Here is a 20981-nt window from a genome sequence, read left to right on the forward strand (position 1 = left end):
TCCCTCAAGGCTCCTGTAGATGGGAAACTGAAGCACACAGAGGCCAAAGAGCTCACCCAAGAGCACAGGTGGTTGGGAAGAGAGCGTTAGTCTTCTTGCCGCAGATTACAAAGCACCTTTTATGTGGGTCTTACCCGTTGTGTCCTGTCTATGGATCCCAACAGTGCTGGGGCTCACGCAAGCTGTGTGCTTTCCCATATGGCATGAAAACTTGAACCCCGCTCCCTGGGACACACGGGGTCCCGGGCAACCTGATTCTTCCAGGGCCCAGGCCTCTGCCCGGGGGCCTGTCCCAGTGACCACAAACCTCCACCAGCAGCCAGGTCTTCCTGCCTGTGGTTCTGCCCTGACCCGATTTCCGGCAGAGCCAGAGTTCTAGGCAAATGGGCCTGCACCTGTGGGCACCCAGCCCCACCCCCTGTGTCCTGCCCACCTAGAGAGTTAGGGCCTGTCAACAAGGGAGGGGGCAAAGCTGGGCTCTGCACCTTCCTCCCACCTCCACACCATTACCTGGACTGTGCCCACACCCCTGGCATGCCCACCCTTTCCTGCAACTCGTCCTTCAACAAGCATTTATTGAGCATCGATCTACTGTGTGCCAGACCCTGGGCTGACTAATCAACAGGATGAACCAGCTACCTGCCTTCAACCTCACAGAGGAGATAGAGGAACAAGGCTGAGAGGGATGAGGCACTGTGACTGGGTGGGGGTTCAGGGGGACCATGAGAAGGTGGTTTGGGGGCCTTAGAAGGACAATAGATGGGTTTGGCAAAGCACATGGAGAGCGGGTTGAGGGGTGGGAAAGGAATACTAGGCAGAGAGACCTGCTTGAACAAAGGCCCTGAGGGACCCCCCCCCCCCCCACCCCCAGCCTCCCGGGTCAGCTCAGCTGCCACTCAGTCTTCAGTGGCCATGAATGGGTCTTTCATGCCCTGGATCAGGGCAAGGTCAAGCCCGGCTGCTCCCTCCCCCGCCCTGGGCTCCTGACTGTCTGATCCCTGACCTGGAGGAGGGTGGCAGGAAGTTCACAGCTTCCCCTCCGGGTAAGCCAAGGAGGCCCTGGCAGGACCTTGTCAGAGGTCACCAGAGCCAGCAGCAATCTCTTAGTTGCGTGATTTTAAATTAAGTTCTGCTTCTCCGGGCCTCAGTTTCCCCACCTAAGCTGCTGGTTGGGCAGCACTGCGTTCCCGTCCTGCTCCGACCCGGGAGGAATCCAGTGAGGGTTTTGACGACGCCCAGGGCCACTGACACCTTCAGACCTACGCGGCTCGGCTGCGGCCCGGGGTCGGAGGGGGCCGGGGGAGACCTGGAGGGGACCAGAAGGCCTTCGGGGACCCCGAGATGATGTGAGGCTGAAACAGTCCCCGGTGCCTGGAGCCAGCGGGGAAGGGAAACCCTGTCCGCTCACTACCCGCCACCCATCGGTACTCGCGGTCCCGCTGCCCTGCTGTGTGACTCCCGTCAATCCCTGGCCCTCTCTGGGCCCCACTGGAGCCTGGCTCTTGGGCAGCCGCACTCAGGGTCCTGCCTCCTTTCAGGCAGGTCCCAGCCTCGGTTTCCCCAGCCAGGTGCCGGCCCTCTTTTAAATCCAAGTTGGGCATCGTCAATGCTGGGTCGCGCCCCAGGTTCCTGCTGTGGCCCGGGAATCCCCTTGGGGCTCGGGAAGGGCGGCTCCGATTGGCAGATCCCTCCTGTGACGTCAGGACCTCCCGACGCCCCCTCCCCCAAAGGCACGTGGGGGGCGATCGCAGCAAGGGAGGGGCCCGGGCCCGGTCGGATTTGGGGTGTCCCCCCAGCCTGAAATAGCAGCTGGTCGGCGCAGACGCAATTCTCCTCGGACAGATTTTTTCCTCGTCCCAAATCCCCTCCAACCACCCCCCCACCCCCCACCCCCCCGCCAGAACGGCAGCTGCTCGAGTGGCAGATGCACCGACTAAATCCTCCCAGCTGGTCCTTCCACAGAGCTAACAGCCTTGAGTCCATGGTTTGTGTTGGGGGGTGGGGTGGACGGGTAGGTTTGTGTGTGCGTCATACTACTTACCCTTCTCTGACCCTGCCCTTTGACCCTTCCCTCTTCACTGGGGAGAGGGGGTTTGTTTCTTGGGTTGGTTCCCAAGTTCAAATACCCTTCTGGAGCTCCTGGAGGATTTGGGTGTAACTGGTGCCCAGGGAGGGTGTGGACCTTTCCAGAGGCTGCATAGCACCCCTGGGCCTGCTGCCCAGAAAGTACCCCATATTGTGCATACATTCATCATTATAATGCTGAGCAAACACTTATGGAGCGTCTACTGTGTGCAGCCCCATGATTCTGGAACAAAGCTGCTGTTACCCGGTTTTCAGGTGTGGAAACTGGAGCCCAGAGAGAAATGGCTTCCCCACTCACATGGTCAGGGAATGGAACTGGAATGGGAGTCCCACACTTTTACTCATTTCCATGGGCTCAGGGACTCTGTAGCTTGGAAGTCTTTTAAGGCATATGACTTGGGAGTCGGGCTGAGTGAGTGGGGTCTCAGGGACTTCCTTCATGCCCCGTCTTCCTTGCTTCTTCAGCCCCTTCATGGGCACCACTCTTATATGGAGGCACTGAGGATCTAGGGAGGCTTCTTGCTCAGGGAGGAGGCATCACTGGGATGTGAGGCAGGTACAGCTGTTAAGGGTTTGAGGATGGCTCTGAGCGTGTAATTTTGTACCAAGCCTGCTCTGCCCCAGGGCCTTTGCACTTGCTTTTCTCTTTGCCTGGAATGCTCTCCCCACAGATTTCCACATGGCCCCTCTCTTCCTCCAAGTTGCAGCTCAAATGTCACTTCTGCAGGGGGACCGCCCTGACCTCTGCACCTGCAGCAGCGCCCCATCCTTTTCTCTTATTCTGCTATGTTTTTATGCCTTTTATTTTTCACAACCAAACATTGTGTATTGTCTTTCCCACAGCACCATTTTGTTCCCTGCTGGGTTCCCATTGCCTGGAACAACCCTGGCACACAGTAGGTACTCAATAAAGGTTATCCGGAAATCTCGGGGACATGAGCACGAGTGGGGGCTGGAGGGCAGAGGCAGCCATGCGAAAGGCCATGTGGTAGTTCTGTCTCATGCGTGTGTCCAGGAGCCTAGGCTGGGCCCCTGTCCTGTGCCTCCGTCATCCGGAAGTCTCCCCAGGGCCCACCCCCTCTCACACTTCCCCCATCACTCTGCTTCAGCCACACAGACCACTGCCTCCTCTCTGTTCCTTGGTCCAGCCTTAGGGCCTTTGCATTGGCTGCCCCTTCTGCTCGGGCAGATGCTTGTGCTTGGCTAATGTTCCTTTCTGCAAGAGGTCTTTTCTGACCATTCCAAGTGAAGGGGAGGGCAGTTCTTGGTCGCCCCAGTTTTTTCTTCTAAGATTATCTTTAAAAAAAAGATTTTATTTATTTATTTTTTAGAGAGGGGGGAAGGGAGGGAGGAAGGGAGGGAGAGAAACATCGATGGGTTGCTTCTCGCACGCCCCCAGCCAGGGACCTGACCTGTAACCCAGTCATGTGCCCTGACCTAGAATGGAACTGGCAACCTTTCCATTTGCAGGATGAGGCCCATCCCATGGTGCCACACCAGGCAGGGCTCAGATTATCTTATTAATTCATTCCTGAATCAGTGATGGAGCGGTGAGCTACCTCTCATTAGAGGCAAGCAAGCAGGTAGGGAAAGAGGTGTGCCCTCTGCAGTCTGGGCTCCAGACCTCAGCTTTGCCACTCCCCAGCTTGAGTAAATTGTTTAAAAAGAGGATGTTTCAAAAGATGCCAGGGCCTGGCACATAGTAGGTGCTTAATAAAGATGGGTTTCCTTCTCACTTCCTTCAAGGTTCTGAAATTCTACATTTCTTCCTCATCCTTCCTTGGAAGTTGTGAAGAGCTTTGATACCCTGGACATTGTTTAGGGCACTGTCAACAGAGAAACAAAAACAGACAATTAGAACAGATGCTTGTGTGTCAGGAACAGATCTTCGCACACCTCTGTTCATGCCAGCATTATCCACAACGGCCCAAGCATCCAGGGGCCGATGAATGGATGAACACAATGTGATCCGCCCAGACAATGGAACTCAGCCTTAACAAGGAAGGAAATTCTGACATGTGGTACAACATGGATGAACCTTGAGTACGTTATGCTCAGTCAAATAAGCCAGGCACAGAAGGACAAATGCTGTGTAATTCCACTCATAGGAAGTCCCAAGAGGAGTCAGATCCCTAGAGGCAGGGAGGTAGATGGTGAGAGCCGGGGGCTGGGCCAGGGGAGCAGAGTGTTGAATGGGCACAGAGTTCCAGTTGGGAAAACACCAGAGTTCTGGAGGTGGACAGTGGGGATGGTCACACAGTAATGTGAATGTGCTTACTGCCAGTGAGCTGCACATTACAAATGGCTAAAATGGTAAGTATTATTATATATAGTTTACTGCAATTTAAAAATGAAAAGAAAAACTGTTATGAAGGAAAAGCCAGACTTCGAGAGTGGAGAGGGTGTGTGAATGACCTCAGCCGGTGGCGAGTCCCTCATTGCCGCCAGGGTTAGCGGCTCAAGTGATGCTGACAGCAGTGTGCGGAGGTGCTGGTGGCAGGTGCTGAGCTCACAACCCCACACCCATGCTCCCTGCAGCGTTCTCGCCCTTCCCGGGGCAAGCTCAGCTCCAGCTACCAAACCTCCAACATCTTCGGAAGCAGAGCTGAGCCATGGGTCTGGACCCTCACCGACCTATTTATTCAGCTAACTTTATTGGGCACCTGCTGTGTACCAGGCTCTGTCTGGGTGGTGCTGGGGACATAGCAGTGACCGAGACTGAGCTGATCATCGGAGAGTTTATAGTGAGCAAGTGAGATGATCTGATTTCATTTTTAAAAAGGTCCCTCTGGCTGTCTTGTGGAGAATGATGCATCCTGGACAGGAATGGCTCGTGGGGACCAGGGAGAAGGTGACTGTGTTAGACTAGGGGAGCGGGGCAGGGGCTGTGGAGGTGGAGAGCGATAGGAGGATGTGAGAGGCAGTTTGGATGCAGAGACACAGGAGCTGGGGCGTGAGGAAGAGGGAAGAATCCGGGAGGACTCAGAACTTCTTTCCCGCAGCCCCCTCTCCAACCTGGCTCTTCCCCTCCCATCTTTCTCATTCTCCTTTGGGCTCAGCTCATGTCACCTCCTCCAGGAAGCTTTCCCAACTGCCTTGGCTAAGTCTGAACTTTCTGCCTTGGTCCTGCCAGCTTCCCAGTGTTCAACACAATGTAAAATCCTATGTGTTCCCTAAGAGAAAGCAAATCCCAGAGTTTTGGGATTTGAAGTTTTCAACAAATCCATAATTCTCACCTCTGGGCTTAAAATCTCATCTGCACCTCCCAGAGACAGACCCAGCGATGCCTCTCAGACACCTGACAGCGGAGGCAAGGACAGAAGTTGAGCTCTTTGGGGTAAGCTGAGGCTCTACCAGTTGCTTTCCTCCACTGTTTTCCAATAGGGCACCTGGGGTTGGGGGCTTTGGCCCAGCAACTATGCGGCAGGCGCCTAGCCAGGAAAGATTTGGAGTGGGAGAGAGGCAAGGCTGGGAAGAGCTAGAAAAGTGTCTATTTTTCCTCCTGCAGCTGTATTTATAGATTCCCTTTGATGTCCCAGCGGTTGGCTGACCTGGTTCTCTGCCACCACAGGAGGAAGACAGGTTCTTGGAGCTGTTTCTTAGAGCTGGGTGGTGGTGCCTGAGTGTGTGGGGCCCGGTGTGCAATGATCCGGCTCCTGGACTAGGGGGGTAGGGGGTAGGGAGCTGGCCTCAGTTTCCTCATTTGCAGTGTATGGTTCTCAGAAAGTTGAAAACATGACTCTTCCCAATGGAATAAACATGTGTCAATGATTAACTAACTCACTCAGGGAACCAGTTCAAAGGTAACACCGGTTCTAAGAGCATGTGCAGAACTAGGTATGTATTAGGATTTTTCTTTTTTAAGAAGGTTAGAATAAGCTTAGGCTATGATACAAACGCAACACATCCTGCATGTTGCAAATGAATAGAGATTCTCTTTTGTACCAGGCAGAAATCTACAAGGTAACTATAATTTTCCAGGGCCTGGGCTCTAAGCTGATGGCAAAGAGCAAATTCAAGTAGAGGTGCTTTCTCCTAGAGAAACCTGGTTCAATAGAAGTTCTGTGATGATGGACATGTTTGAAATCTGTGCTTTTCTGACACAGCAGCCACCAGCTACAAGGCCACTGAGCCCTTACACTTTGGCTAGTATGAGTGAGGAATTGGATTTTTAACTTTATTTCATGTAATTGATTTCAATTTAAATTGACATAGTTGCAAGTGGCTGGCAGTCCCGCATGGAATGCTGCTGTAAGGATGAAATAATCAATGGTGGTCATGCTGGACACCACCCCTGGAACTTTGAAATCACCTGCTGCAGTCCGGGCCAGTGTGACTCAGTGGGTTGGGTGCCCACCCACAAAGCGAGAGGTCACTGGTTTGATTCGGGGTTAGGGCACATGCCTGGGTTTCGGGTTCAGTCCCATATAGATATTTCTCTCCCTCTTTCTCTCTTCTTTCCCCTCTCTCTAAAGATAAATGAATTAAAAAAAAGAAATATCTCAGAATTTGCTTCTCATGCACCCCCTACTGGGGACCTGACTTGCAACCCAGGCATGTGCCCTGACTGGGAATTGAACCGACAACCCTTTGCTTCACAGGCCTGTGCTGAATCCACTGAGCTACACCAGCCAGGTAAATAAAATCTTTTTAAAAAAATCACATGCTGCCTCTCTTGGCTTTCATGTCCAAGTTTTAGACAACGTTTCTTAACAGGTAGAAGAACAGCAATAATATGAGAACAGTGGTGATAATAATGGCCCTATTCGTGGGGTGTTCCCTGTGGGCCCCATTTACACAGCTTTGTGACTTGGGGCAGATTGCTTAGCCTCTCTGGGCCTCGGTTTTCACCTCTACTAACGCTTCCCACAACCTCATTTGGCTTTGGGGAGAACTAAATGAGCTAATCCATGTAAAGAAGGCAAACAGGGAGCACGTGGTATGCATCATGTGGGTTGTTACTGATTAGATTATTTCACCATGTAAATTACATAACCTTGCTCTGTGCCTCAGTTTCTATTTCTTGTGAAGTAGGGTCAACAGCACTTGAGAACTCAGATTCCTGCTACAAGACGGAGTTTAGTTATAGAAAGGCCCCAAACACGCTCCAGGCACGGACACGCACTGGCATTATTATTGGCTGTGGTGGTGACCAGCGATGTTGTCTAACTTTCCCCAGGCCACACATCCAGGCAACACCAGAGCTAGGAGTTGAAGTGGGGTCTTTCCAGCAAAGGCTGGGAGCGGTGCCAGGGTTCTTGACGGGTCAAGAGGGATGGCATTGGGCCTCTGAGGACCCGGCGCCCAGGCTCCAGGGTTAAGCCAGTGGAGCAGCTGAACTTCCGCACGTCTACTCTTCTGAAATCCCTGGGAAGCGAGGCATCAGGTGTTCCGGAACAGGCGCCTGCCCCTGACAGACCGGGGCGCACATGGAGGGACAGCTGGTGGAGGGCTGGTGGGCCAGGGGGAGAGGGGCCCACGGTGTGGTGGGGGGCTCCAGGAAAAGGTCGCAAGCTGCCCCAACCCACTCACCCCAGACAGGGTCCATGAGCCTTCTGTTTCACGACAATCCTCTAGAACCTCAATTTTCTCATCGACTTTTGGCAAATACTTATGGGGTGCCTGTCGTGTTCCAGGGGCCCTTCTGGGCCTTCAGCTTGAGTATTGTGAAAGCGAGGTTCGGAAAGAGTTGATTGCTTGTCCAGATCACACAGCACGTAAATGGCAAAGCTGGCACCAAAGCCAGGGGCTACTGCCTCAGGGCCTTTGCACTTGCTGGTCTCTGTGCTGGGAACACCCTCCCTTAACCCATAAGCCCTCCATTCAGATGACACCTTCTGCAGAAGTCTTGCTGGACCCACCGGTTCCCTGACCCTCACAGCTACCTGTTTCCCCATCACAGCCCTCCACCCCATCACCCCACTGGACTACATGCTGGACTATATCCCGGGTTCCCAGCACAGACTTGAGGAGAGCAGGTGCTCATGAAGTATTTGTTGAATAATATGAATGAATGAGCCTGGCCCTGTAGTTTGGTTGGTTAGGGCATCATCGTGGGGATAAGCCAAGGACGCAGTTTCAGTCCTTGATCAGGGCACTTACAAGAAGCAACCAATGACTACATAAATAAGTGGAACAACAAATCAGTGTTTCTCTCTGTCCCTTCGTCTCTCACACTTTAAAATCAATAAATAAAAAGTTTTAAAAATGCAAAGCTCACAATGAAAAAAACGAACAAACAGATGAAGGAATGATGTCAGAATTTCTACTCATCCCTTATTTCAAAACTGGTTGGGGAGTGAGGTGGAGAGGTCGGTGCTGGGGCTTGAGTGGGCTGGGGTGTGTGTGGGGGGGGGGGGGGGGTACAGGCCTTTCCCGCAGTTTCCATGCGGAGCCCAGCCTGGCACTGCGCGCCAGGGTCGGCGCTATTTGCAGATGTGTGCTGGGTAACCGGGCTGCAGGGCGCCAAAGGGCCGGACCAAGCCTCAGAAGTTCGGGCGGGTCTTCATACCACAAAATATGAGGGTGCTGCCACGGATACGGAAGTACCAGGTGGTCCTCACCAGCCAAAAGGGTGTCCCGGGGCCACCCCCTCTGAAGGCGCTGGAAATGGGGGGTGGAGTGCTGAGAAAGGGGAGGAGGGGGCAGGAGATTCAGAAAGGGAGGGGGCTCAGAGAGGGCTGGAATCTCAGGAGGAGAGGGCTGAGAGAGGGCAGGGGGTTCGGGGAGGCGAGGGGACTCGGAAGGTGATGGGGACCCATGGGGGCGGGACTCAGAAATGGCAGGGGCTGAGAGACTGAGAGACTGGAGGAGGCTCAGAAGAGAGAGGGGGCGCTCGGGAGGGGACAGGGTTCTGGAAGAAAGGGGTCTGGCGAGACGCGGGGCTCAGCAAGGATATGCGGAGGCCTGCCTTCCTTCGGCCCTCCCCCGGGGCCCCGGACGCCAGGGTCCGGAATGATCTTGTCAGCGGGTTTCATGTCCATCCAGAAACCTGACCACATCCCCAAGTCTCAGGGTCGACCCCCATCCCTCACCCCACCCCTTGCTTCTCGGGTCCTCCAGGTTTTCTCCGATCTCCCCTCCACCCCCCAGTCAGCTGTGTCCATATTTATAGCGGTGAGGCCGATGTCACTTCACTTCCGAAATGGATTGTGTCCCTTATCCTGCCTTCAGAACCCCCCACACCTGTTCCTGGCACGAGCCAGAGGCCAAGGAGAATGGGTGGCCTGTCTCTGGAGCCGCGGTGGGAGAACGAAGGTGCCTCTCCTCATTTAGGCCCCTCCCCCTCTGCGGCCTCGCCTCCTCAGAGGCCCCGCCCCTCCTTGTGTCCCCCCCATCCTCGCCCAGTGCCACCCTCTCTCGGAAGCCCCGTCTGATCTCAGGACCTCTCTCTGCACACCGACCCCAAGTCGCCTTGTTCCCACGTCCCCAAGGCCCCGGCTCCGCCTACCCCCCTCCTAGACCCTGCCTGCTTATTGTCCTGGGCCTGGGTTCCAGCGGGCCGGGCGAGCGGGGGTCTGCGAGCAAGAGCGGTTGCCTGCCTGCTGCCCACCCGTCTCTGGGCAACGCTGGCAAACCTCGACTAGGGACACAGAGGCAGTGCTGTTTCCTGGGAGGTTCCAGGGACATTAGGTGAACGAACCCCTGGGAAGCCCGGCTCAGGCAGGGGCAGAGCTAACTGACCAGGTTGGAACGAGGTTAAATGGGCCGTGGCCATGGGGCCCAGGCTTGGAGTCCCAGATTGAGGTAGGTGTCTGGGACTGGTCCCCTTGCCTGCAGAGTGCCATGGTAGGTTCCCCCACCCAGCTCTCATCCCCTCTGCCTGGGCTGTGTAGACCGCCCAGAGCCCCTGAAGTTGGGAGACCCACCCAGCCCTGACCCTGTCTGGATAGCCCCTAGGGAGCAAAGTCCCCGCTGCCCCCTGCCCCCCCCATCCCCACATTGTGACTCCCCAGGGTGCAGGACGGCTGCAGCCAGGCTCTCCAGCTCTCCCCCTGCAAGCGAAGGTGGTGGTGGCTTTCCCCGGTACAGAGAGGGGGCCCAGCTGCCCTCTCTTGTCCGCCCTGGTGGTCCCCAAGGTGGGTGCTCCTGCCATTGGCATCCTTCCCAGAACAGCATCCCAGTGTGTGGAGGACCCTGGTTGGCAGGGAGGTGGCAAGAGAGACTCACTGGAGCAGATTCTGGAAGGAACACGAGGAGGAGAAGTGGGGACAGGGACGTGGACAGAAAAGCCAGGGGTCACTGGAAAGGCATGTGGGATCGACAAAAGTGTTTTAAAAAGTGTCGTGAACAGTGGAAACGCTCACCAAAGTGGATGCTGTTAAATGTGCTTTTATTGAGTAATAATTAAAATCATTATCCCAATGACGGCTATTACCAGTTCTCAATGCTTTGGGCAAACCCCGAAATGCTCCAGAGTCTGTCACCACCCCTTCAACGCACGAAGGAAGGGCTTAAAGTGACAGTAGGTGCCTGGGGGCTCACAGCCCAAGGTCCAAGCCCAAGGGTGTCCGTGTGGAGGAGGCGCCGATTTTGATTTAGTGTTGATTTCAAAACCCAGGAGGCTGCAGCCTTCTGCCTCTCAGGCTGTCAGGGAGCAGTAATGAGGCCTCTCTGGGGAGGACGGGAAGCTGGAAGCATCGTGGCGGCTAACGTGGGCACAGCCTGGAGCGAGCGGGGAGGTGGACGACCCCAGCCTGGCCTTCCGCAGCTGCCAGTTGGCAGGTTCTGGGTGGGGGGCGGGGGGGGCGGGGCGGGAGGCTGCATCCCAGGGCTGAGCCTGCCTGATGCTGGTGCTGTCAGTGAATACGCCTTTACTAAGCACCCACTGTGTTTGAGGCTCTGGGAACTTGGTGACATCTACAACAGATGTTAATGAAAGAAGCTCCCAGAGAGTTTCAAGGAATCAGAGACCCCAAGTGAGAGAGGGAGCAGAAGATGGATCCTGAGGACGTGGTGCTTGATCTGAGAACAGGAAGATGAGGAGAGGGAAGGGAGCCTGGCAGTGGGACAGCAGGAGCAAAGGCCCTGGGGCCACATGGAGTGCAGGATATTGCAGAAACTGGGTGACCATGAACAAGCCCATGTCCTTCTCGTCTCAGAGCCTCATTTATCCCTCCTGTGAAATGGGAGTGCAGATCATCCTAGAAACTACCTCTCCAGGTGGTGGGTGTGTCTGTTACTTTCACTCTGCCCTCCCCCCACCCCGCCCCCATTCACACATCAGCTCCCCAGGACAGGAATCTGTGCATACCCTTTCCCTGCCGTAACTGCTCGGCCTGGCATGCAGCAGGTGATCAGTGCTTGCTGAATACATACATAATAAGCATTGGAGAACACTGAGTATACGCTGAGCCACATGTGAAGCATTTTCTGACTATTATTTCATTCCCCCAGAAGCCCAGTACGCGTGCATGGGAGTACTGTTACAACCCCACTCTGCAAGCGGGGGGGCTGAGGCATGGAGCTGCTGTGCCCACTCATCACATCGCCATGCCACCTGCCCCTCTGCCTGCTCTGCAGTTGTGGGTTCGTTTGCATGTGTTCATGTGCCTGCAGGTCGGTGGGTGCCCCAGACCTGGGGGCCAGAGAGGGGAGGATAAGTGACCGGTGGGCCCCCCCTAGCACCAGAGGCAGAGTCCAGCCTTCAGGCCTTGGTGCCCTTTCCTGGAGTGGCCCCTCTCACCTGCTGTGGCCTGGCCCAGGCTCCGCTTGCTGACCTTGGGAACTTGAGTACATACACCCCCCACCCCCTATCCCCGGGGACATACAGACAATCAATTAGGATTGGCAGCACCTGCCTGAGTTAAAGACCTGCTTTAATGAGGACGTCAAAGGAGCTGCTGCAGGTGGGGGCACTGCGCTGAGCTAGGCAGAGCCAGGCCAGCCAGCCTGCCGCAGGCGGAGGGGTCCCCAGGCCACCAGTGCCCACCCAACTGACCAGTTTGGGAGTCCCTGTGTTTGCTCTTACTATGTTTATCATTATTAGGCTGGCTATTTACAGACCCAAGTAGAGCAGCCTTCAAATCCTGCTGGCCACAAGCATTTATTGGGCACCACCTGTGTGCTAGGCCCTGTGCTGGGTGTGAGGACACAGGAGGGAGAAGACACACTTCTCGGGGCCTCAGTCCAGCAGGAGTGATAGACACATCACCAGGTAACCCACACAGATGGTAAGGGCTCTCTGACGGGGACACACAGATAGCAGTGGGGACCAGAGGAGAATCAGAGTGGGCTTCCTGAAGGAGGTGTTACACAAGCAGAGATCTGAAGGATGAGTAGAAGCCACTCTGGAAGGAGAGACAGGAGGAGGACTACTGTGGCATGATAATTTCCCCACGTGTTTCAGTTGTTTGCTAATCAGTTGACACTAAGATAAACTGATCCTCTCAGGTTATCCAGGTGAGCTCAGTGCAATCACAGGGGTCCTTGTAACAAGGGAGGCAAAGAATTGGAGTGGTGCCATGTGAGAAAGGCTCCATCCTCCGTGGCCAGCTGTGAACACAGAAGGGCCATAAGCTGTGGATGTGGTGGCTCTGGAAGCTGAAAGTGTCAGGTAAAGGTTCTCCCCTGGAGCCTCTGGAAGGAGCCAGATGGATTTTAGACCTATGTCAGACTCCTGGCCTCTGAAGATTTAAAATAATAAGTTTATGTTGTGTTAAGCCAGAGACTGAAAGAGAGAGAGAGAGGAAGAGGGAGGGAGATGGTGAGGGAGAGGGCGGGGGAGAGGGAGAGGGAGAGGTCTGTGAGAGGCCCCCGGTCTATGCCCTGCTTGTCCTCCTGGGGTGTCCTGGGCCCTATATCTCTAGTCTGACCTGCCCCCTCCCATTCCCCAGCTGGTACTTGAGACCCCCTCCCTGAGGGGCCAGGGTCCTGAACGTGGGGTCTTCCCAGCTCGGAGATTCTGGGCTCAGCCCTGGGACTCGGGGATAGATAGTGGCACCATTCCTCCCGCCATTCCTCCCGGGAGGGGGTGCTGCTCCACCCAGCCTGAACTGGAGGGATGCTCACATTCTTTTTTTTTTTATTTTTTAAGATTTTATTTCTGCCCTGGCTGGTGTGGCTCAGTGGATTGAGCGCGGGCTGCGAACCAGGCATCGCAGGTTGGATTCCCAGTCAGGGTACATGCCTGGGTTGCAGGCCATGGCACCCAGCAACCGCACATTGATGTTTCTCTCTCTCTCTCTCTCTCTCTCTCTCTCTCTCTCTCTCTCCCTCCCTTCCCCTCTGTCTAATATTATTTAGACAGAGGGGAAGGGAGGGACAAAGAGAGGGAGAGAAGTGTCAACGTGTAGTTGCCTCTCATGCACCACCTACTGAGGACCTGGCCCGCAGCCCAGGGATGTGTCCTGACTGGTAATCGAACTGAGGACTCTTCAGTTCGCAGGCCAGTGCTCAATCCACTGAGCCACACGGGCCAGGACAGAAGCTCACATTCCTAATGTTCCTACTGTGTGCAGCCACCACGGCAGTTCCCAGCCTCCTCTCACCATAAAAAGTTATCAAAATGCAATAGACTTTATTTTGCCTTTTACATTCATCCCCTCAACTACTTGGTCTGTTTTTGTAGTTTGTTTCTATGTGTGTGTGTGGTTTTGTGTGTGTGTGTGTGTTTTAGATTTCACATATGAGTGAAACTATACAGTATTTATCTTTTCCTGGATGACTTATTTCACTTAGCATAATATCCTGTAGGTCCATCCGTGTTGATGGAAATGACAAGACTTCATTCTTTTTATTGTTGCATGATATTTCACTGTGTATATGTACCATGTGGAATGCTATGCAAAAGATATATACCAATCTTTTAAAAAAAGATTTATTTATTTATTTTTAGAGAGAAGAGAAGGGAGGGAGAGAAACATCAATGTGAGAAAGAAACATGAATCAGTTGCCTGTTGCATGCCCCCAACCAGGGATTGAACATGCAATCCAGGCATGTGCCCTACTCAGGAATCAAACCAGTGACCTTTCACTTTGCAGGACAACACCCAACCAACTGAGTGACACCGGTCAGGGCCACATCTTTATTTAATCACCTATCAATGGACACTTAGGTTGCTTTCATATCTCAGCTATTGTAAATAATGCTGCAGTGAACACAGGGGTGCATGTATCTTTTCAAATTAATGTTTTCATTTTCCTGGGATAAACATGCAGAAATGGAATTGCGGGGTTGTATGATTGCTCTATTTTTAGTTTTTTTGTGGAACCTCCATACTCTTCCATAGTGGCTACGCCAATTTGTAGTCCTACCAAGAGTGCACGTGGTTTCTTTTTTCTCCACATCCACGCCAACACTTGTTTGTTGATGTATTTAGTTTTTTTCCCAGTCAATGAAAGGGAAACTTTCTTGAGGCCCCAGTGCAGTGGGTTTAGGCAGGAGACAGCCTTGCGGTCCGAGGAGGTGATGAAGGGGCCTCATTTGACCTTCTTCTTGGGGTGCAGGTTGTTGGTGTGGCTGCATTTCTTCTTGGGGCAGTTGACAGCACAGGGGTGCGGGTGGGCATGACATTTGGGGCAGATTACCTTGTTGCAGTTGTACTTCCGGGCGAGCTGGCAGAGGGCGGGCTCCATGATGCCTCCCTGCAGAGGAGTGCAGCCATCACACGCTGCCGATCTGGTGGGATGATCTCCCTGTTTTGGATTTAACTTTGACATTCTCAGAGGTATCACTGGGCTTGACCTTTAGGGGGATGGTGTTGCCCATCAGCCTTCACAGCGATCTGCTTCTCTGCACCTGCTGGGGAGGCTGCTTGGCCGCCTCACTGATGAGAAAGAGCAATTGTTGATTTATTGATGATAGTTATTCTGACTGGTGTGTGGTGATATTTCATTGCGGTTTTGATTTACATCTCCCTGAAAATTAGTGACATTGAACACCTCTTCATATGTCCGCTGATCATTTGTACGTCCTCTTCGGAGAAATGTCTCTTCTTGTCCTCTGCCCAGTTTTTGATCACATGGTTTATTTTTTTGTTAATGACTTTATTATATATGTTGGATACCAACCCATCAGATGTTTCATTTATGAATGTCTTCTCCCATTCAGTAGGTTGTCTTTTTGTTTGTTGACAGTTTCCTTTGCTGTGCAAAAACTTTTTAGCTTGATGAAGTCCATTTGTTTATTTTTGCTTTGTTTCCCTTGCTTGAGGGGACGTGTCCAAAAAGATATTACTCAGATTAATCTCAAGCAGTTTACTACCTATGCTTTCTTCTACGAGATTTAAAAAAAAATGTATTTATTGATTTGAGAGAGTGAAATATTAATTGTTATTCTTCTTATTTATGCACTCATTAGTGCTTCCAAGGATCAAACCCACAATCTTGGCGTATCAGGGTGATGCTCTAACCAACTAAGCTACCCGGCCAGAGCCTCTTCTGGGAGTTTTATGGCTTCAGGTATAACATTTAAGTCTTTTATTCATTTTGAGTTTATCTTTATATATGGTGTAATAAAGTGGTCCAGTTTCATTTTTTGGCATGTATCTGTCCTGTTTTCCTGACACTGTTTATTGAAGAGACTGTCTTTACCCCTTGTATATTCTTGCCTCCTTTGTTGTAGACTGACCATATAGGTATGGGCTTATTTCTGGGCTCTCTATTCTGTTCCATGGAGCTATGTGTCTCTTCTTGTGTCAGTACCATGTTGTTTTGATTGTTATAGCTTTGTAGTATAGTTTGAAATCAGGACGTGTGATACCTCCAACTTTGTTCTTCATCTCAAGATTGCTATGGCTACTTGTGGTCTTCCGTGGTTCCACATAAACTTTAGGGTTATTTGTTCTAGTTCTGAGTCAAATGTCATTGGCATTTTGATAGGGATTGCACCGACTCTGTAGATTGCTTAGGTAGTATCGTCACTTTAATGTTATTACTCCTTTCAATCCACGAGCACTGTATATGCTTCCATTTATTTGTATCTGCTCCAATTTCTTTCCTCAACATCTTATAGTTTTCTGAGTACAGGTCTTTTACCTCCTCAGTTAAGTTTATTTCTGGATATTTTGTTCTTTTTGATGCAGTTATAAATGGGATTGCTTTCTTAACTTCTTCTGATTGTTCATTATTAGTATATAGGAACACTATAGATTTTCATATATTAAATTTATATCATGCTACTTTACTAAAATCTTTTCTTAAGTCTATTCATTTTTTGGTGGATTCTTTAGAGTTTTCTACATATAGTATCATGTCATCTGCAAATAGTGACTGTTTTACTTCTTCCTTTCTCATTTGGATGCTATGTATTTTCTTGGCTGATTGCTGTGGCTAGCACTTCAATATTATGTTTAATAATAGGGGTGAGAGTGGACACTCTTGGTTTATTCATCATTTTAGAGAGAGAACTTCAGCTTTTCACCATTGAGTATGACCTTAGCTCTGGGCTTGTCATATACGGCATCTATTATGTTGAGGTCAGTTCCTTCTGTGGTCGAGAGTTTTTATCATAAATGGTTGTTGAATTTTGTCAAATGCTTTTTCTGCATCTATTGAAATAACCATATGATTTTATTTTTTTAATTTGTTAAAAATATTTTATTTGTTTTTAGAAAGAGATGAAGGGAGGTGTGAAAAGAGGAAGAGAAACATCAATGTGTGGTTGCCTCTCATGTACCCTTTACAGGGAACCTGGCCCACAACCCAGGCATGTGCCCTGATTGGGAATCGAACTCGTGACCCTTTGGTTTGCAGGCTGGTATGCAATCCACTGAGCCATACCAGTCAGGGCTGAAATAATCATATGCTTTTAATCCTTGGTTTTGTTAATGTGATAAGTCACTTTTTTGTGTGTGTGGATGTTGAGAACACTTGTATCCCTTCTACAGTCTAAAGCAGGACCTGAATTAGATCCATACACATGAATATGTCTGTAAATCTCTTTTAGTCTACAGGTTTCCATCAATCTCTTTCTATTTTCCTTGGCATTTATTTCTTGATGATGCAGCATTCTGTTTTAGGTAAATGTCATCAAAAGAACATACAGGATGGGGCAAAATTAGGTTCACAGGTGTGGGCTAATGAGACAGGTTTTCTTGTATTATTGCTTATTAATTATTGTGTTATTTTCCATACAAACAACTGTAAACCTACTTTTTCTCCACCTTGTAGAGGTGGGTTTTGTTTGTTTGTTCATGTTTCTGTGCATCCAGTCTGAGCTCCATGTCTTTCAAGTGGTAAGTTTAATCCATTTATATACATTGTACTTACAGACATATTTGGGTATATTTCTGTCACCTTTTATTGGGTTTTCTGTTCAACATGATTGATTTTTTTCCCATTGATTCCTATTTTCTTCTTCAACCTTCTGCTGAATTTTTTGGATTTTCATATTTTTTCTTTCTTATTCCCTCTAGTGAATTAAAATTACTCATTCTATTTCTGTCCTCTGAGTGGTAACCCTTATACTTTTTAACATGCATATTTAGCTTATCATAGCAGAAAGTTAATCGACGTCTCTTTGCATCTCCTAACAAGAGAAGGTCTTAGGACTCATGCCCACCAGTACCTCCCATCACCTCCACTCTGCTTGTCACTCGTTTGGCATTTGGGGTCTGCTTGGCACACCCAAGGATGGAGATGGAGGGGTGAGCAGCTGTCATTCACCAGCAGGAAAGGCGGAAGAGGTGGAAATGGATTCCAGAGACCCTAACTCTCTGTGTGGCTTCAGACAGGTCCTGCTTTGGGCCTTGGTTTCCCCATCTGCAGGGAAGCATAAAGAATCCCTCTGGTGCTAACATCTAAGGACTTTGAGCCCCTCACTCTCTCCTTGGTTCTCACCACTCAGGCAAAAAAACGATGCAGGCGACTCAACTGCAGGACTAAAATGGGGGGGGGGGGGTTCTCCAGGAGCTCGCAGGAGAAAGCTAATGCCATTATTTACTTCACTGAACTAAATAATCTCGGAAATTGCTCATCGGGGCCTGATAATTCGATTGGATTTCACGCACAATTAGGCCTCCAGAGCTGAGGATTCCTGGACGAGTTCAGGGAAGACGCCAGGCTTCCTGCCAGGGAGGCTCAAGGTGAAGGGAAGCAATGGGGGACCCCGCCCCAGGACAGGATTAAGTGTTCCTGCCACAGAGAAGCCTGGGCTTCCCACAGTTAGTGGCCTCAGATGGGGCTGGAGTTGGAGACTTATCAATCGGATTCAGCTTGTCATTGCTCAGTTATTAGCTGATGCACATTTGGAGAAGTTTTTAAGTAACAACGTCCTGCAAATAATGCCACATAAGGACCAACCTCAGTTGAGAATTCAGAATAATGGATTTAAATTCTGTCAGATCCATGCCTTTCCTGCCCACAGCCCTCCAGGGCTCCCACTTCCCTCCGGGTGAAAAACCGAGTCCTCCTGCAAGGCCCTGCATCCCCCATCCCCTCCCTGCCCTCCCGCCCTCCCTCTCTCCCCCTGCTCCTTCTGCTCCAGCCACATGAGCCTCCCTGCCATTCCTCTGGCAAGCCAGGCACAGTCCTGCCCCAGAGCATTCGCATAGGCTGTGCCCACTGCCTGGAATGCCTTTCCCCCAAAGTCGTTCCTTCCTAGTAACTGGTTGCCTGTTAATCCTTAATGCCCAGTTCCAGGCCCCTCTTCTGTGCAACCTTAGTTCTCCCACCCAGACCAGAGCCTCCCTCCCCGTTCTTCTCTGGACAGTTCCCCACTGGTTCTACTCTCTGCAGCCCAGCCTGACCACAGGGGGTGGAGGGTGGTCTATGGGGGAACTTCTGGGCTCCAGCAACTACTGGGACCTGCCTGGGCACCCAGCGATAATCACTGAAAGGACATAAGCCAGCAGCTTAAACAGTTATGATCTGAACACTTCCCTGAGGCCTTTCCCAGGTCTCAGTGACTGTCTCACCATCTCTCTCGGTCCCCGCCCATCTCTGACCCCTCGTGTGTGTCTGTGTCTGCACTTCTCTCCCGCTCTGTCTTTGTCTCCTCATGTGTCTGTTTCTTCTTGGGGCACCTGCTTCATTTACTGCCTCCCTCCTCCTCCTCTCCTGGCTCTCCCCTCCCCCACTCCTCTTAACTCTCCTCCCCACCATACCTCCCTCACCCCTCCCCTCCTTTCTTTTCTCCCGTTCCCCCATGAAGCTGTGTGGACTCATATGCCCTTCTACGAAGGGTCACAGGGTGAGGGGATGGTCTGGCCTCCCTCCACGTTCCCCTCTCTGCTCCCTCCTTCTATCAGCTCCCCCCTACCTGAACCCTCCCTCCGCCAGCTTCCCACCCCGCCCACTCACCTCCCTCCTTTCTCTTTACCTCTCTTCTCTCCTCTGATTTTCTATTTCTATCTTCGGTAGCAGGGATCTAAGATGTACTGGGCACCCTCCCCAACACTGCCCTTCTCTGAGCTCCATATTCCCTTTTTTATACTCTGTGGATCCCTCCATTTCTGGACCCTGCACCTGCTCCCTGCTTCCCCAGCTATCCAGCTTAGAGCTGGGAGGCACAGTTGCAATGTATCCTGACTTTACTTCTGGCCTGGCTGGAAGTGGGGGTGGGGGAACAGGGAGGTAAGGGGAGCTCCCCACAGTCACGCAGCACCTGGCCTGGGACCCCCTGCAGTTTCAGGTGTCAGTCCTACCAGGCCACCACTTGCCGTATGACCTGGGCACTTCAGCCTCATCTATACGGGGACAATGAGAGTGCCACTCGCTGGCTGATAGTTCAGCAAACTAGACAAGAGAGGTACTTAGAACACAGGAAAGATGGAATTGAGGAAGCATGGCTTTTCCCAGGAGGTGGGTGAGGAGGTGGGGAGGGGCCAGCTTGCTTTGGGACCCTCATTCAGAGGCTAGTTTGGTTCAGAAAGGGTAGCCAGGGAGGTGCATGGAGGGAAGAGGGGAAGGAGGGAGGTGGAAACAGCTTATCTAAATATGAACTGGGAGCTGGGGCAGGGCCAGAGCATTGGGTTGCCTAGCAAGGAGGATGAAACCGACAGAATGGGTCAAGGTCACAGATTTCCCAGGGTCTGGGGTGAGGGGAGCATTTAAGAAAAGGGGACTGCCCACTTTCCAAACAAGGAACCAGCAACCTTTCACTTTACAGGACAATGCTCAGCCAACGGAGCCACACTGCCCAGGGCATAATGCTCCCTCACTTTCTAGGGTGGCTTTCCAAGGGCTGTTGAATGCTATCACAGAAAGTGCTTAATTCAGTGCCTGGCACATAGTAGGTGCTCAATTAATGTTAGAAATTATTATTGTGTTAATCTAATTAATTTCCACACGATTCCATCACTTGAATATGCTTTCATTCATTTATCTGTTCTCCTGTTGATTAATTTCTAGGTTAATTCTTGGCTTTTGATATTATGAACACTGCTGCTGTGAACAGCTTTTACACATCTCTTTATGCGCTTGGCAGAATATTTCTCTGAAGATTGTGGCTAAAAATGGAATCGCTGAGGGCACTGGGTATGTGCGCACAGAAGCCTCAGTCCTCCTGCATCGTCTCTCCGTCTGCCCCTGGAGCATCAGCTCACCGGAGTCAGTGCCTCAGGGCCTTTGCACACATTGTTTCCTCTGCCCGGAACACTCTCCCAGCGGTGTGCACGTGCTCACCTCCTTTCAGGCTCTGCTCACATGTCACTTCCTCAGAGATGCCTTTCTGAGCACCCTGTTCCTCTGGCAACTGGCTTCCTTTTTGATGAGAGAACTTACACCTGCCGTTTTGTTAGGTGTTCTGTTCTATTACTTATTGTGCATCTCCCCTAATGGAATGTCACTTCCACGAGGGCATGGATTTTTGTCTGTTTTCTCCACAGTTGCATCCCCAGAGCTCAGAACAGTGCCTGGCACACAGTAGGCACTCAGGAAATAGCGGATGAGTGGGCCGGAGGGCTGGGTAGAGCTCTCCAGGGTCCTGACACCTCCACTCTGCCTCCTGGGTGCCG

General features: G+C 51.5%; 1 long non-coding RNA gene across 1 annotated transcript; it reads left to right on the plus strand.

The window, feature by feature from the left end:
* The first annotated feature begins 963 nt into the window (after window positions 1-963).
* Window positions 964-4010, plus strand: LOC118501990. The gene is made up of 3 exons (XR_004904660.1): window positions 964-1984; window positions 2929-2981; window positions 3832-4010. It is a non-coding gene; the product is annotated as an uncharacterized LOC118501990 (long non-coding RNA).
* Window positions 4011-20981: the final 16971 nt, after the last annotated feature.

The sequence above is a fragment of the Phyllostomus discolor genome, chromosome 8, assembly GCF_004126475.2.
Source record: "Phyllostomus discolor isolate MPI-MPIP mPhyDis1 chromosome 8, mPhyDis1.pri.v3, whole genome shotgun sequence".
Classification (NCBI taxonomy): Eukaryota; Metazoa; Chordata; class Mammalia; order Chiroptera; family Phyllostomidae; genus Phyllostomus; species Phyllostomus discolor.